This window comes from Gastrolobium bilobum, unplaced genomic scaffold (assembly GCF_033153095.1).
Source record: "Gastrolobium bilobum isolate Gb01-03AN ecotype WA unplaced genomic scaffold, APGP_CSIRO_Gbil_v1 utg64641, whole genome shotgun sequence".
Classification (NCBI taxonomy): domain Eukaryota; kingdom Viridiplantae; phylum Streptophyta; class Magnoliopsida; order Fabales; family Fabaceae; genus Gastrolobium; species Gastrolobium bilobum.
The window spans coordinates 27,009-44,498 of NW_026898205.1; the positions used below are offsets into that span (position 1 = coordinate 27,009).

Below are 17,490 nucleotides of genomic sequence, written 5' to 3' on the forward strand. Positions count from 1 at the left end.
AGCCTGGTTTCCCAACTACTATTAATCAAATTTTTATAATATAGTAAAACGAATGCAGTTTGGCTGACAGAACAAGTAAGCAACCTAATCGTTCTAACATCTTGTGCATGAACCGTAGGTGGTAGTAAAGTGAGCATATCGCAAATAACATTAGTAGTAAGGGAAATATCGGGTGCACAAGACTCCTCCATTTGTAAAGGTAAGGGTGAGAGTCGATTTAATACAATTTTTCTCTTACATTTTTTTGCTAAGAGATTGTTTCACAGATATAAACCACTAACTTTCTGAACCTAAGGAACAACTTTATCACTGTCCCAAGACTTGACCTCACGAACAACAATAGTAAAGGTAAATGAAAAACTTGTTTAGTCCATTAAGGTTATCCAACTTAGATTATATTAAAGAGATACAAAATAAATAATTTAACTTCACCCAATGTCTAAAGATTTTGGTTTAAATGACGTTTATTATGTATTTCCACTTTTGAGTGGAATTAAAATAAATTGGGTTTCACCTTAAGATTTTTTGGGTTGAAGCGGTTCTTGACAGATAATCATTTTGCCTTTTTTTTTTTTTTTTTGGTTACATATCATTTTGCTTTTAAATCTTGTTCTATAACTCATCGTTCAATCCACTAAGGAAGCTATTCTTTCTGCATGTAGTAATAACCTATCCTTCCTATACTATGCAGAGGAATTCTAAGATCACGAGAACCTTCACGATTTTGCGTCCTAGATAAAAACTTTCTCACTCTTTCTATGCCTCTTGTTTCTCTCTTTAATTTTTAAGATTTGTTGTATGTGTCTGGACAAAATTTAGTGATAACTATGTAGATATCTTCATTTTCAGAGAAGGAAAGAAGGGGGAAAGTGAGCAAATTAATCAAACAGCTATTAGAAATTAAGTGATGGGTCAAGTCCATGCTAATAGGCTTAGGTCAAGTAGAGACTAGGGATACACTGGTGCACATGCACCCTTAGCTCACCAGTCCATAAGCGCTGCTCACGTTGAGTACTGTGCTATGTATAAATTATAGAGTAAATATCTTTTTTGTTTCTCAGCAAATTTTACGATACCCGCTTTAGTTCCTAGCAAATAAAAAGGTCCATCGTGATCCCTAAAAAATTCAAAATGAACCTATTTTAGTCCTTTTAGGGACTAATATGAGTCTTTTTTGAATTTGTGCACGACCACGATTTCAACTAAATTGGTCTATTTTGGATTTTTTAGGGACCACGATGGGCCTTTTTATTTTCTAGGGACTAAAACGGATATCGTGAAATTTGCTGAGGACCAAAAATGGTATTTACTCTAAATTATAATATCCAATATGTTATAAAATTAAGGATGACTTGAATTTTGAAAATGAACTTTTAACCATTGACATTAATGATGTAATTATTTTCATTTATGATTTCGTAATCACTACAGTAATAGAGCTTCAACTCTCTATTCATGGTTGTATTCCTATATATATACATGATGCTTATATTGGAAAATGGTTGATGAATGAGAATGAGAATCCTATCCTATTATTTGTCTTCTCCATTTCTCTTTGTCTTCCCTACCTCTTTTTGTTTTTCCCTGTTTCTCTTATCTCTCTCCCTTCATTTTATAACAAGTTATCAGTACGAATAGCTCTCTATGAAATTTTGTAAGAACAAAGTGTTATAAAATAGGGATAGGTTATTGTGCCTACTCCTATTTTACCTACTTTTGCCTACCCCTTTCGTTACCGTTCGATTACCATCTCATCCAACGATCCATATTTGTGATATAAAATAAACCTTTTTTTTCCCTTTCTTTCTTCTCACTTCCTCTCATACCCTTTCTCTCCTCCCCTTTCTCTCTTCCTTTATCGTTAATCATCTCTGCAGGTGAACGGCGCAGAAGCATTTGAAATCAATTACCACAACATTTGAAATCATCGTCAATATACATTAGTCTCTGTTTTTATTATTGTAATATAAATTTTCTCCTTCTGAATCAGTTTCTATCAAATTACCAGTGTCAATGGATTGAAAAATCACAACAAGTTTTTAGATCTGAAGAACAACATAAATTTTATAAATTAATAAGATTGAATCGATGACTAACAAAGAAGTTTTAATGTGATTCAAAAGATCTGTGCAGAGTTGGAAAAGATTCAAAATAAATAAAAAAATTAAAGAATAAAAAAAATTGATATTGAAAAAATCTGGAAAGAGGGTTAATTGGTGCCATTCCAGCAATTATGTTGATACGGATAGCCAATTAATTATTAGAAATTAAGAGTATCTATCATGTGGAAGAACAGATCGACATATTGAAGCAGAGACAAGGAGGATTCTGTGAACAGATCGACCTTGTGGCACCACCGCTTTGAATCACATCAAAACTTCTTTGTTAGTCATCGATTCAATCATATTAATTTATAAGGATTAAAAATATCATTAGAATCGAACAGTTTGTCAGGAGATTGAGGTCCACGACGGCAGAAGGGAAAAAAATTAGGTATATGGCAGAGGAAGAGAGAAAGGGGAGGAGAGAGAAAATGTATGGAAGAAAGTGAGAAGAAAAAAAGGAAAAAAAAAGGTTTATTTTATATCACAAATATGGATCGTTGGATGAGATGGTAATCGAACGGTAACGAAAGGGGTAGGCAAAAGTAGATAAAATAGGAGTAGGCACAATAACCTATCCCTATAAAATATTGTTGGATGACTTCAATTTGTATTTTGAAACGGTAATTCATTTTGGAAACTGTCGACATTTATCCCTCAATGATTGTTCAATATTAGTTTAATTACCCATCAAAGTTGTAATCTTATATATGGGTACCATTATGTTAATGAGATTGAAATTTTTTGCTAGACGCATTTTCTCTTCTTCTTTTGAATTACTCCCTAACTTCCCTTGCTTTCTCTCATAAGGACCTCTTGATTTGATACCTTAATTGTATTCTCTCCTACCAATTCCCTTCTCTTAACATCTTTTTTTGATAACACAATAAACGTTTACTTCTTGACAATTTAATCATACTTGATTTCTGTACCACCCCGTTCTAGAACCAGTTTGTTATCAATGCTTTATGATATTAACTGCAATTTCAATCACATTAGTTCAATTAAAATACGGATAAACTTTTTCTTTTTGAACCTTGTTCCTTTTTCCTTTCTAAACAATACTGTATTTAAAATAACCAATGAGATAAGTGTAACTGTGTGACGTTGCAGAATTGTTAAATTCTTACTTAATATCATAATGTTCTTTAACAGACATGTTTATGGGGTTTTCATACATCAACATCAACATCAACATAACTATTAACTCTAATACTTAAGTATGTGAAACTAGACCTCTAGGGCTTTCTAGAAAGGTATAACATCAATCATTTGGTCAAGTATAGCCGGAGTTATTAAACTCGCAAAATAACTTTCAAAATCAAATTTTCGGAGTGTAGCATCAACTTCAATTATAAACTGGTATTGATATAGTCAAGTAATGGTTCTAATATTTTTCAAGGTTATAGCCCTACGTATTAGCTTCATATAGGTCACAATCTCACTCAATTTCGAGCATTGTAGCTCAAGTTGTGCAAGTTTTAGTAAACTATGTTTGTGCTGATTTCAAGTAGCACATTTTAATGCTCTCCAGAGTGTTTCGACGCGCTCATCGAACCCATTTTTCTTTCTAGTAGCGCGTTTCAATGCTTGACCAAGTGCTCACTAAGTTAAATCTATCACATTTATGCAAGTATATTTCCCCTTTCGTACAATGCCTAAGACCCTCGTGATATAATTATTTTATCTTTTCTTCTTAATACTATAAATAACAGAGAAATGATTCACTTTTACAATAAAATGTTTTTTCTAATAATCTGATAGTCTAATACAGCTCGTATCAATTTAGATTTAATGCATTTTAGGGAAAATAATTACCTAATTCCAGTAATAACATTAGCCAAAAGGTAAGTCATAATACGAAGAAAAAGGAGAGAGGAAAAGAGAAAAAAAACAACAGGGAGAAGAGCATGTTGGAATTTAATTTCCAATATAAAATATTATTTAGGAAAATAAAACTAAGGAAATGTTTCCAATCCAATTATAAATTATTCATATATTATTCAAGAGAAAGACACACTTGCAAACCAAATACAAATAGACGAAGGTTATATTTACAACCTATTTTCATTTACAACTTCTTATAACTATATCTTAACCGTTGATTTCCGTCAATTAGATACGAAAGGTAAAAAAAAAAGTCTTAAAACAAGCAGCAGCATAACAAGGACTACATAATGTCATAAAGGTTGGTAGCTAGCAAAATATTTGTCCATTGATGCATGAGACAAATATTTGAGTCTCACTAGCTTCAACCCAACCTCAGCTCCAAATCCAAAACACCTTCATCACTAGCATCCGTCAATGCAAGTGTATTATTGTCATTCCCCTCTTCTGCTGATGAAACTGAAAACAAACAAGCTTCCTCTGGAAACAGAGGAAATGTTGGTTGTGGCTCGTAATTTTGTGGCAACCCTAACTCACTCTCATATGGGTGGCTAATAGAAACCAACCATTGAATGATTCATCTGTGGTTGTTAGAATATCTGAAGATGGCAACCTTGTGTTACTGAGTGGACATAAACAAGTTATTTGGTCATCAAATGTGTCCCATGTTGTATCTAATTCAAGTTGCAAACTTTTAGATTATGGAAATCTTGTAATGTAGGAAAACACAACGGGAAACATCATGTGGGAGAGTTTCCAGCATCCTTCAGATACCATGTTGCCAAATCTATATATATATAAAGGAAACCCATTTATTGGAAAGTCAGCTGATGTGTCACTCCCTGCTTAATTCTGAGATTTGTGTTCACACTACATAACATATGAAAACTTTCCTTCTTTGGTAAATTGGAAAAAAGTATTTCTTTTAAAAATCCAAATTCTTTTTAAAATCAAAAAAAAAAATTCATTTGTGGTGGCAAACAAGTCATTGAATGTCCCACTGCTGTCCACATTGGAATTACTCAGTCCTTTTAATTGCTTTCTACCTTGGAATTGCTCAGCTGATTTAAAATTCGAATTTTGAAATGATTTCAAATTTTCAATTTAAAATATGGATGGTGGGAAGAGATTTGGAAAGTTTTGGGTGGCACTCAGCTAATTTAATCTCTGACTACTTTTCTTTTGTTGCTTGCGTCTATAAAAAGGAATGTTGGAATGGAATATTGTTCTGTCTATTTCTCTTTTCTCTCTCTTATTGCGGCTAGGGTTTTTCCTTTCACTCTTCTTCACTCCCTTACTTACCCTTCATCGTTTTCATTCTCTTCGTTTGTGCGAATCCCTGTCTTGTGTGTTTTTTTTTTGTTTTTTTTGACACGATGGATTCGTTGTGGAGTTAAGGTTTTGTGTGTGTGTCTGTTAAGAAGAGGGACAAGTGGTTTGGTTGAGGTTTTGTGTCGGTGGTTGTGTTTGGAAATGGCGACGATGAACCCTTTTGATTTGTTGGGCGATGACGTTGAGGATCCGTCGCAGTTGATATTTCGTTCTTCCCTCAGGTATTCCATTCTTGTTGACTTTTTCTTTTAGAGGAATAACTTCTTTCTTTTCTTCTTTTAGTGCTGATTGTTTTTTTAATGTTTTAAATTTTTTCGTCTCTGTTGTGATTTCGTCTCTGGTGTGATTTTAAATTTCTGTGTCTGTTGTTATATTTTCGTTTTTGTTGTTTGAATTTTGGCTTTCACTTTTTTTGTAGGGTGGAAGGATCCATGCTACTGTCAAAGGATCTTTGCAGGTCCGAAAAAAGTCTGTGATGGAGAGGTGTATTTCATAAAATTTGTATCAGCAAGTGAAATAATCACAGTATTCCTTAAGTCTCTGGTCGACCCAAATGTAATGTTGATTTATTCGTATGAGATGTCAATTTTTATTCATTGAAATGACTGTTGTTGGTTGTTATTTATTAGAGAATGAAACAACTTTTGATAATGCTCAGAAAAATGAAATTGTATCATCAGAACCAGAAAGGCTGAGGTAATCCATCATTTGAATTTAAATGAGATGTTATCAATAATATGTTTGATTACTTCGTTGTCTAACATGTGTACTTAACGTAATCTTTTTATTTTGACCTGTGATAGTGCTGATGTTGGTGATATTTGTCTAACTTTGCTGACACCGGTGATGAATTCTCATGATACTAATGTTGAGGAATTTAATTGTTCAGTTGTCCGAACAACGAAAAAATAAAGCTTGAAAAAGAGTTATGTAGTTTCTAATTTATATTTCTATTTTGATTCATAAGAAAAAAAATGGTTCGTTGTTGTCATCTTTGTTGGGGTATTTTTTATTTTATTTTCCTGCAAATGATGTCAAAACCATTTCATTTGTTGATGCAGGTTCAAATTACTAATTTTTTTTATTTTTTTACATCTTTTTAAATAGGTTTGATGCAGAAGCGTATAAAAACTCACAGTGAAGGGAGCAATTCTGACCGAAGCAGCATGTTTTGTGTTTCAGAAACATGTTTTTCCAGAAATTTGTTGTATTTTATAATTCGATATTGCAGTGTCTTTTTGTTTATGTGACATTTTGTTTAGCTTATTATCACACTGCATTTTTTAATAACAAATAAACAGAGTAATACTAATTTTCAAGGGCTATAGTAGTACTAAGGATTGTAAATGAAAGTATAAAAAAAATACATTAACGAATTTCACTTTAATTAAAGTGTATATTACGAAATTTCTTTTTTTTTTTTATGAAGTTATATCTGTCCATTTTTTCATGGGTAATTGTTAGTCCTATTAATGTTGCATAAAAAAAAATGTTAAAAAATATTGTAAAATAACAAGATTATTTATATTGCAAAATAAAATTGAAATTTCAAAATAAATTAAATGGAAAATTATGTGAATAATTTTTTATGGCAGACAGTTGATTCAATGTCCCACTGCATTCTACATTGGAATTTCCAAAATAATAATAACTCAACTCTTCTAAAATTTGAATTTATGTTTAAATTTGAATTTTGAATTTGAATTTTTAACTTTGTAATGGTGGGAAAACTTTTGGAAATTATTTTGTGGCAGACAGCTCATTTAATGTCTCAATACTTTTCTTTTGTTGTATATTATAAGTAAAAAAGATCTCTACTTTTTTTTGTTGTATATCCCACTATTTTTTTCATGGGTAATTGTTAGCCCTATTAATGTTGCATAAAAAAAAAAATAATTTGTAAAATAAAAAAAATTATTTATATTGTAAAATAAATTTGAAATTTGGAAATAAATTAAATGAAAAATTCTGTGAACAATTTTTAGTGGCAGAAAACGCATTCAATGTCCCACTGCATTCTACATTGGAATTTCCAAATTAATAATAACTCAACTCTTCTAAATTTCGAATTTATGTTTAAATTTGAATTTTTAATTTTGTAATGGTGGAAAAAATTTTGGAAAATTTTTTGTGGCAGACAACTTATTTAATGTCTCACTATTTTTTCTTTTGTTGTATATTATGAGTAAAAAAGACCTCTACTTTTCTTTTTTTTGTATATCCCACTATTTTTTTGAAATGATAATTGTTAGCTCTATTAATGCTGCATTAATAAACAAAACATTAAAAAAATATTGTAAAATAACAAAATTATTTATATTGTAAAATAAATTCGAAATATGGGAATAGATTAAATGAAAAATTATGTGAACAATTTTTGGTGGCAGAGTACTCATTCAATCACTGCATTCTACATTGAAATTTCCAAATTAATAATAACTTAACTCTTCTGAATTTTGAATTTATGTTTAAATTTGAATTTTGAATTTAAATTTTTAACTTTGTAATGGTGGGAAAACTTTTGGAATTTTTTTTTTGGCAGACAACTCATTTAATGTCCCACTACTTTTCTTTTGTTGTATATACTTTTCTTTTGTTGTATCCCACTATTTTTTGTATGAATAATTGTTAGCCCTATTAATGCTGCATAAAAAAAACAAAAACATTAAAAAATATGGTAAAATAACAAAATTATTTATATTTTAAAATAAATTCGAAATTTGGAAATGAATTAAATGAAAAATTATGTGAACTTGATATGTAGGAAAATAGTTCAACATTTAATATTTATGCAGTGGGAAAAGATATATATAATAAATTTAAATTTAATATAAAATTATATATTAAAAAATAAATATTTAAAATTATAAAATACATTTATAGTCCATAAAAATTATTTAAAATTTCAAATTTAAATGAAAAAATAAGAAATGGAAAAATTTATACTTTACAAAAAATAAATTAAAATTTTAACATAATTTTTTTAAATATACATGTATAACCAATTAAAAAAAATACATGTACTTTTTTAAAAAAAATATTTAACATAAACATTTTAAATATACATGTATAACCAATTAAAAATATATATATAAATCGTAAATTAAAACAGAAAAAATTATATAAAAATATGTAAAATTAATGTAAAAAAATTTAAATTTCAAATTTAAATAAAAAATGACATCTGTCATTCTGTAAAAAAAATTATTAAAATTTAAGAACTATAAACATGAAAATTTTAACTTAGTACATAAGAAAGAAATTAAACTTTCCTTTTTTTTATTACAAGAGTGTAATTAACACAAATACTTGCAAAAAATAATTATTTATATAAAATGCTGACAGTTAGAGGTGGAAAACTTATAACAGCCCCAAACCCTGTAGCATGATATTGTCCGCTTTGCCCTCGGGCTCACGATTTTGTTTCTAGGGACACCCCACAAAAGGCCTCACACTAGAAGAGGTATCCACACCCTTATAAGGCATGCTTCGTTCCCCTCTCCAACCGATGTGGGATATTACAAAACTGGGCTCGGCCCGCCAATATATTTTTATAATTCAATTGAAATTTTATCCTTCTTCTTTTATAATTAAATTACTAAATCTGATTTCAATTTTTGCAAATACAAATTTGTGAAATTCCAAAGACTAACGACACTAATCCTTGCAAAAAAAATATTTATATAAAATGTTGACAGTTAGAGGTGGAAAACTGGGCTTGGCCCGGAGGGCCGACCCGCCAATATATTTTTATAATTCAATTGAAATTTTATCCTTCTTATTTTATAATTAAATTACTAAATCAGATTTCAATTTTTGTAAATATAAATTTGTGAAATTCCAAAGACTAACGACACTAATCCTTGCAATTAAAAATAATTATTTATTATTATTTTATGAATCTGATTGTAGTAAATGAAAGTTCATCTCTGAGATAAAATATAAAAACCTAGACGCAACTATAAAAACATTTTTTTGTGGATAAATATAAAAACCTTTTACATGCTGATTTTTAAAATTAAATTAAAATTTCATCCTTATTCTTTTTTAATTAAGTTCCTAAATCTGATTTTAATTTTTGTAAATACAAATTTGTAAAATTCCAAATACTAACGACACAAATCCTTGCAAATAATAATTATTTATTATTATTTTTTAAATGTGATTGCAATAAATGAAAGTCTATCTCAAATATTAGTGTAGTTGCTTTGATTCTGTTTATATGCATTTCTTGCAATGTAAGCAAAAAATATGACTCATACATGCTTATTTGATTAAGTTGCATTCAAATTCCGTTCAGACAATATTTTTTTTGGTGTTTAAAAAAATTTAATCTAATCCTTTTTTTGCTGATACTATGACATTTGGGTGTTAACATATTAGTGTTACTTATTTAATGAGTTTTTGCCTTCTGTATCGTAGGCACAAGGAACGAAAATCACACAGGAAATGACATATTTAGTAAGTGTTGAACTCATCCCTCCAATGATTGCTACGAAATGACACTCAATGAATAGCATTTTTATATTATAGGTAAAAGTTGATCTTTTAAATCCATATTTGTTTGGTGTTATTGTTACTTTGATTTTGTTGATGAATGTTATAATTAGCAATGATTTGTATGCATTTTTCTTTTTATATTCCTTCTTTATATTAACATGATGTATTATAACGTCTTATGATGTATTATGATGTAGTTGTATGCAAAATCAATTATTCCTCTGAATAGCATATTTTTTATTGTTGTTGATATTTACAAAACTCTGTGTCAATGATGTAATTTTTTTTACCTGAAATATAGAACAAAATAACAACACAGTTTTTTTGTAAGTATAAGGTTTGCAGCGCAATTAACTAACCACGGCGGACGACAAAATTTTTGATCGTTTTCCCTGTGCATCGCACGAGTAATATACTAGTACGTAACTCAAGCAACAAAAGAACACGTGAGAAAGTAAAACTCACATCAGATAAAAATCCTTCTAATCCATCCATTGGAAGCTTCTCTTTAAGTGTTGAACACCTTAATATACCTGAAGTGTTCATTTGGAATGAAACTCGACCATATTGGCGCACTGGTCCTTGGAATGGTCGAACCTTTACGGGGCAACCATGGATGAAAACTTTTTATCTTAATGGTGTACATGTTGGATATGATGGGCAAGGAAATGTTGGCTTCTATGTAACATCCCGTTCTAGAACTGGTTTGTTAACATCGCATTATGATATTAAGCACAGTTACAATCACATTGGCTCAATTAAAAATCCGGATAAACTTTTCTTTTTAAAACGACGCCGAATTTAAATATCCAATTGCGTGATCATAACCATATTACCTTGTGGAATCAGATAAATTAAGCTTAACATCATGTTCTTATTCCATTTTTAAATCATTAACTTACTTCCTATTTATTTCACAACTTCTACTATATTGTAGATCTCTTCATTAACTACGCGTGGCTTCAAACCGCGCTCAAATCGGAGCACCGTAGCCCAAGTTAGGACAATTTGAAGCAACACAAGAGAGTGTTGGTCACAGGCCCCGCGCGCTTCAGCGCGCTACCGGGCGCTCAAGCGCGCGCTATCGGGCGCTAAAGCCTCCATCTGGGCGCTTAAGCGCACGGAGGCAGAAAGCATCAGGTATTTCAGTGTGGATGGGCGCTTAAGCGCGCAACAGGGCGCTCAAGCGCGCTATCCTGGGCGCTCAAGCTCCCATTGGGACGTTTTAGCGCGCAGAGACAGAAGCATCTCCTCCTTCAGTGGCTAAGGGCGCTTAAGCGCGGACCAGGGCGCTCAAGCGCGTAACCCTGGGCGCTTAAGCCCCACACTGGGTGCTAAAACACGAGGGGACAGTAAGCATCCCATCTTTCTGCAGCGAAGGGCGCTTAAGCGCGAGCCAGGGCGCTCCAGCGCGCAATCCTGGGCGCTTAAGCCCCCACTTGGGCGCTCCAGCGCGAGGAGGCAGAATGCATTGGCACTCGCAGGGGCAGCAGGGCGCTTGGGCGCGCTCCTGGGCGCTTAAGCGCGCTGCCAGGGAATTCCAATTCCCACATTTTTCAAGTCCAAGCCTAGGGGAAGATGCATCCCCATTACAAACCCCAATTGTCCATGCCCCAAAACTAAATCCTAGCACTCATCCAACCTCTCCTCATGAGATTTAGCTAGAATTTGGGCAACATGACCTTTGTTTTCTCATCGTTTACCAATTTAAACAAAGGGTACCTAATTGATTTTCAGCCCAACCAATTCAACAACTCAATACATAACAAGCATGCATATATTGAATTTCAAGTAGGTATCATTTACATCACATATCCTTTACAAATCATAGAACTTAGCTTACAAAACACTATGATCATTCCCTTGGCTCCCATCAACAAAAGGTGTAACCAAAGGCATGAGCATAGGCTAAGTTCATCCAATGAATCAAGATATACAAATGACCATGGGCTTTAAAAATAAAATCCTATACATGTCAACTACAAAAGGCATGCATAAACTCAAAAGAAATGCCACATTTCATGCATAATCCAGATATGGCCACTTGCCACCAGAGGCTCCTGCAGCATCCTTACCTGAAAGGGGGTCCCCACAACACGGGGTGAAATATACGAATATATCCAGTAAACCAGGGGTCCTTGGAGCATCTCTCCACCCCACAGTTCCATATCAGTGTAATAGCAATAACAATAATAATGCAGTAAATACATATCTATGCAAAGTGCAATACATCTCCAGGAGAAATCCCTCGAGCTCTCAAGCTGTCCTAAGGAAACTCAGATGCAAATAGTCCTACTGGCCAGCTAACTACCAAGTATGATTTACGCATCGTCATGCAACATACCACATAGGGAAACACCATCCTATGCCACACCAAAAGCATACACATACGTATAACAAAGCATTACACTATTTCATTGCATTTATATACACTATAATCACCACTACCCTTTCAGGGCTTGGTGGAACAATCAAGGGAATTACACCCAAGGTCCGAAGGCTTACCTCAAGCTTCAATTCGACCTTTGTTCACCACCAATGTCAACAATACTCTACTCCAAAACCAACACCAATTCCAATGAGCTACTCAAGCTCCATAGCTTGCTCAAGCTGTTGATCACTCACGGTCGGTCCAAATGTCTCAATCCTAGACATCATTAGGACACAATCATCAATCAACCAAGCCAAACCATTTATTAACAATGCAAGAAATCCAATATCAAGCATCATATTCTTGCCATTTTACAAGTATACTCATTTAGCTATCTAAGCTCATTTTCACCGATTAAATTTCGTTCCTAGCATTTTTCACAACATGCTCTAAGCTCCATTCTTCCTAGAACATAGCTAATTTAACAACATTTCATCAAAATCCCTAAAACACTATTCATAAACCCTAACTCATGCAAATTTCAAGGAATCATGAGGTTCAAGGGTTAGAATCTTACCACCAATGGTCACACAACCAAGTAAGGAGTGTTCCTCAAGCTCCCATGGAGGTTGAACTTCCCAAAACCCCAAAATCTCTCCAATGGCCGAATTTTTGAGAGGCAATATCCCTCTCCACAATGCTCCCCACTCAAAACAAAGCAAGGATTATGAAAGATGCGAGATTCTAAGCGATTTAGGCTTTTGAATCACCCAAAACGGTCAAGGTTTGATCTCTCTCTCTCTTCCTCCCTTCCTTCTCCCTCCTTTCTCCTTCTTCTTCTTCTTCTCTCTGTTTATGGCTCGACGGGGAATGGGGGGAAATGGGTTCTTTTAGTAGCTTAAGTCACTTAACATAGGTTAAGTGGCTTTAAGCGGGTATTGGTTCGTCTATCTATTCAACTCCAATACTTACCAAACTTTACCCAAAAGTCTGGAATATTATTCGAGGGATATTTATATTTATATTTTTATATTTTGGGCACTTTCACCAGTACCCATTTATACCCCTAAATTTTCACTGAGTACACTTTTTAACTCCAAAGTGACTCAGATTCATTTAATTAAGCCTTATATTTAATTTTACTCACTAAAACATGTTTAATTAATTAATTACACTTGATTTACTAATTAATTAAGATGGGCTATTATATTCTATTTTACCAAAGTAGATGAAATTGGCTTCATAATCTATATTCTGAATTCACAAGGTAATTGTGAAGAGAAATGGTGGAATGAAGAGAAGAAAGAATGGCAAATAACATGGAATAGTCATTAATTTGAATGTGATGTTTATGGTGTATGAAAGGGTTTGAGCCAAGGAACAAAGAGGAATGGAATAGAAAAAACTGGACTAGTGGATGTGTTAGGAGAACACCTCTGCGGTGTGAAAGAGTTAGCAATCAAAACACAAGTGCTGACAATAAAGACGATGGGTTTTTGAAACTGCAGATGATCAAAGTTCCAGATTTTGCAGATGGGTCCTCTCTCACACTTAAAGCAGACACATGCAGAAGCCAGTGTTTGAAGAATTGCTCATGCATTGCATATTCATATGATGCTGATATTGGTCGTATGTCTTGGACTGGGAATCTAATTGACACACAACAATTCTCAAATGGAGGACTTGATTTGAATACACTTCTTAGACTTGACTCTTTCTCAGTGGTTTGGATTAGACATAATCAATTTTTATTTCCCCCTAAGTTACAGATAAAAAGAGAAACATGACAGTCATCATTGCTATTAAAGTGACAACAGGAACTGCTATAATTGTCACTTTTGCTTATATCATGTGGAGAAGGACTTCTAATCAGCACGGTAATATATCTTCATTATGGATTCAAATTTACTCATACGAGTTTTCTTTTACATAAAAGGGATCCTCAAAATTTTCATAATAATATTTTCTTTTCAATGACTTATTTGTGTTCTCTTTATATTTATCTGATTAACAATTACAAATCACTATCCATATATATTTATGTATGTTGTTTCTCCCTCTTGCTAATTTGTGGCACTGTAATAAATCAGCATGAAAAAAGAACAACAAAGGATCACAACAATTTAATAGAGGTGAAGCACCTACAGAACATACAAGTAACAACGAAATGGGAGAACTGGCACAAGTTAAACTCCAGGAGCTATTTATACTTAACTTTGGAGAGCTTGCAACGGCCACAAACAATTTTTACTCATCCAACAAACTAGGCCAGGGTGGTTTTGCTCCAGTATACAAGGTACATTAAATCAAACAAAGTTATTCTATTCCTATCTGAAATCATTGTCTGTAGTTTGAGTTTCTGCATAATATATTACAGCCTACAGGGGGAATGTAACACCCCGTTCTAGAACCGGTTTGTTAACATCGCATTATGATATTAAGCGCAGTTACAATCACATGGGTTCAATTAAAATCCGGATAAATTTTTCATTTTAAAACGTACCGAACTTATAATACCCAATTTCGTGATCATAACCATATTACCTTGCGGAAACAGATAAATTAAGCTTAACATCATGTTCATTTCCCATTTTTAAACCATTAATTTACTTCTTGTTTAATTCAATACTTCTACTATATTGTAGGTTTCTTTATTAGCTACCCGTGGCTTCAAACCGTGCTCAATCGGAGCACTGTAGTCCAAGTTAGGACAATTTGAAGCAACACAAGAGAGTGTTGGTCACAGGCCCAGCGCGCTTCAGCGCGCTACCGGGCGCTCAAGCGCGCGCTATCGGGCGCTAAAGCCTCCATCTGGGCGCTTAAGCGCACGGAGGCAGTAAGCATCAGGCATTCCAGTGTGGATGGGCGCTTAAGCGCGCGACAGGGCGCTCAGGCGCGCTATCCTGGGCGCTCAAGCTCCCACGGGGACGTTTTAGCGCGCAGAGACAGAAGCATCTCCTCCTTCAGTGGCGAAGGACGCTTAAGCGCGGACCAGGGCGCTCAAGCGCGCAACCCTGGGCGCTTAAGCCCCACCCTGGGCGCTAAAACACGAGGGGGCAGTAAGCCACCCAACTTTCTGCAGCAAAGGGCGCTTAAGCGCACGCCAGGGCGCTCCAGCGCGCAATCCTGGGCGCTTAAGCCCCCACTTGGGCGCTCCAGCGCAAGGAGGCAGAATGCATTGGCACTCGCAGGGGCAGCAGGGCGCTTGGGCGCGCTCCTGCGCGCTTAAGCGCGCTGCCAGGGAATTCCAATTCCCTCATTTCTCAAGTCCAAGCCTAGGGGAAAATGCATCCCCATTACAAACCCCAAATGTCCATGCCCCAAAACTAAATCCTAGCACTCATCCAACCTCTCCTCATGAGATTTAGCTAGAATTTGGGCAGCATGACCTTTGTTTTCTCATCGTTTACCAGTTTAAACGAAGAGGGTACCTAATTGATTTTCAGCCCAACCAATTCAACAACTCAATACATAACAAGCATGCATATATTGAATTCCAAGTAGGCATCATTTACATTACATATCCTTTACAAATCATAGAACTTAGCTTACAAAACACTATGATCATTCCCTTGGCTCCCATCAACAAAAGGTGTAACCAAAGGCATGAGCATAGGCTAAGTTCATCCAATGAATCAAGATATACAAATGATCATGGGCTTTCAAAATAAAATCCTATACATGTCAACTACAAAAGGCATGCGTAAACTCAAAGAAGTGCCATATTTCATGCATAATCTAGGTATGGCCACTTGCCACCAGAGGCTCCTGCAGCATCCTTACCTGAAAGGGGGTCCCCACAACACGGGGTGAGATATACGAATATATCCAGTAAACCAGGGGTCCTTGGAGCATCTCTCCACCCCACAGTTCCATACCAGTGTAATAGCAATAACAATAATAACGCAGTAAATACATATCTATGCAAAGTGCAATACATCTCCAGGAGAAATCCCTCGAGCTCTCAAGCCGTCCTAAGGAAACTCAGATGCAAATAGTCCTACTGGCCAGCTAACTACCAAGTATGATTTACGCATCGTCATGCCACATACCAACATAGGGAAACACCATCCTATGCCACACCAAATGCATACACATACGTATAACAAAGCATTACACTATTTTATTGCATTTATATACACAATCACAACCTCCACCCTTTCAGGGCTTGGTAGAACAGTCAAGGGAATTACACCCAAGGTCCGAAGGCTTACCTCAATGCTTCAGTCAACCTTTGTTCTTCACCAACAGTTTCAGCAATCAACTTTTACAAACATACACCTACACATGGTGTAATGCAATCAACACATATTGCATCCAATAACATCTCATAGCTATCAACCAAGCTATACAATTCATACCAAACATAAGCATGAACTCACCTATCCAATGGAGCTAATCAAGCTCCATAGCTTGCTCCAATGGTTGATCACTCACGGTTGGTCCAAATGTCTCAATCCTAGACATCACAAGGACACAATCAATCATTCATCTCACTAATTGTTCAACATGCTAGAATACCAACCAATCCAAGTATGAATTTTCCAATGTTATGAACAATTACCAAATGACTATCTAGGCTCATTTCCACCGATTAAATGACGTTCCTAGCATTTTTCACAACATGCTCTAAGCTTAAATCTTCCTAGAACATAGTCAATTCAACTACATTTCACCAAAATCCCAATTTACTATTCATAAACCCTAACTCATGCAAAATTTCAAGGAATCATGAGGTTCAAGGGTTAGAATCTTACCACCAATGGTCACACAACCAAGGATTGATGGCTCCTCAAGCTTCAATGGAGGTAGAAACTCTCAAAACCCCAATTTTCACCAAAGGGCCGAATTTTTGAGAGGTAATATCTCTCTCCACAATGCTCCCCACTCAAAACAAAGCTAGGATTATGAAAGAGGGCGAGATTCTAAGCGATTTAGGCTTTTGAATCACCCAAAACCGTTGGGATTTGCTCTCTCTCTCTCTCTTTCCCTTTTCTTCTTCCCTCTCTTCTCCCTCTCTTCTCTTCTCCTTTCTGGTTCGACGGGTTGGGTGGGAAATGAGGGGTTCTTTTTGGTGTTTTACCACTTAACATTGGTTAAGTGGTAACACGTGGGTATTGGTTCGTCTATCTATTCAACTCCAATAATTACCAAACTTTACCCAAAAGTCTGGAATATTATTCTAGGAATATTACTATTTTTATTTTTATATTTTGGGTACTTTTGACAGTACCCATTTATATCCCTTAATTTTCACTGAGTACACTTTTTAACTCCAAAGTGACTCAGATTCAATTT

The 17,490-nt window shown here is 34.5% G+C and overlaps 1 long non-coding RNA gene across 1 annotated transcript; it reads right to left on the reverse strand.

Moving 5' to 3' along the window:
• Positions 1 to 11,830: 11,830 nt before the first annotated feature.
• On the reverse strand, positions 11,831 to 17,224 carry LOC133313847 (uncharacterized). The gene is made up of 3 exons (XR_009751861.1): positions 16,950 to 17,224; positions 12,327 to 12,468; positions 11,831 to 11,896 (listed from the first exon to the last, which is right to left on the reverse strand). It is a non-coding gene; the product is annotated as an uncharacterized LOC133313847 (long non-coding RNA).
• Between the last annotated feature and the right edge of the window lie 266 nt (positions 17,225 to 17,490).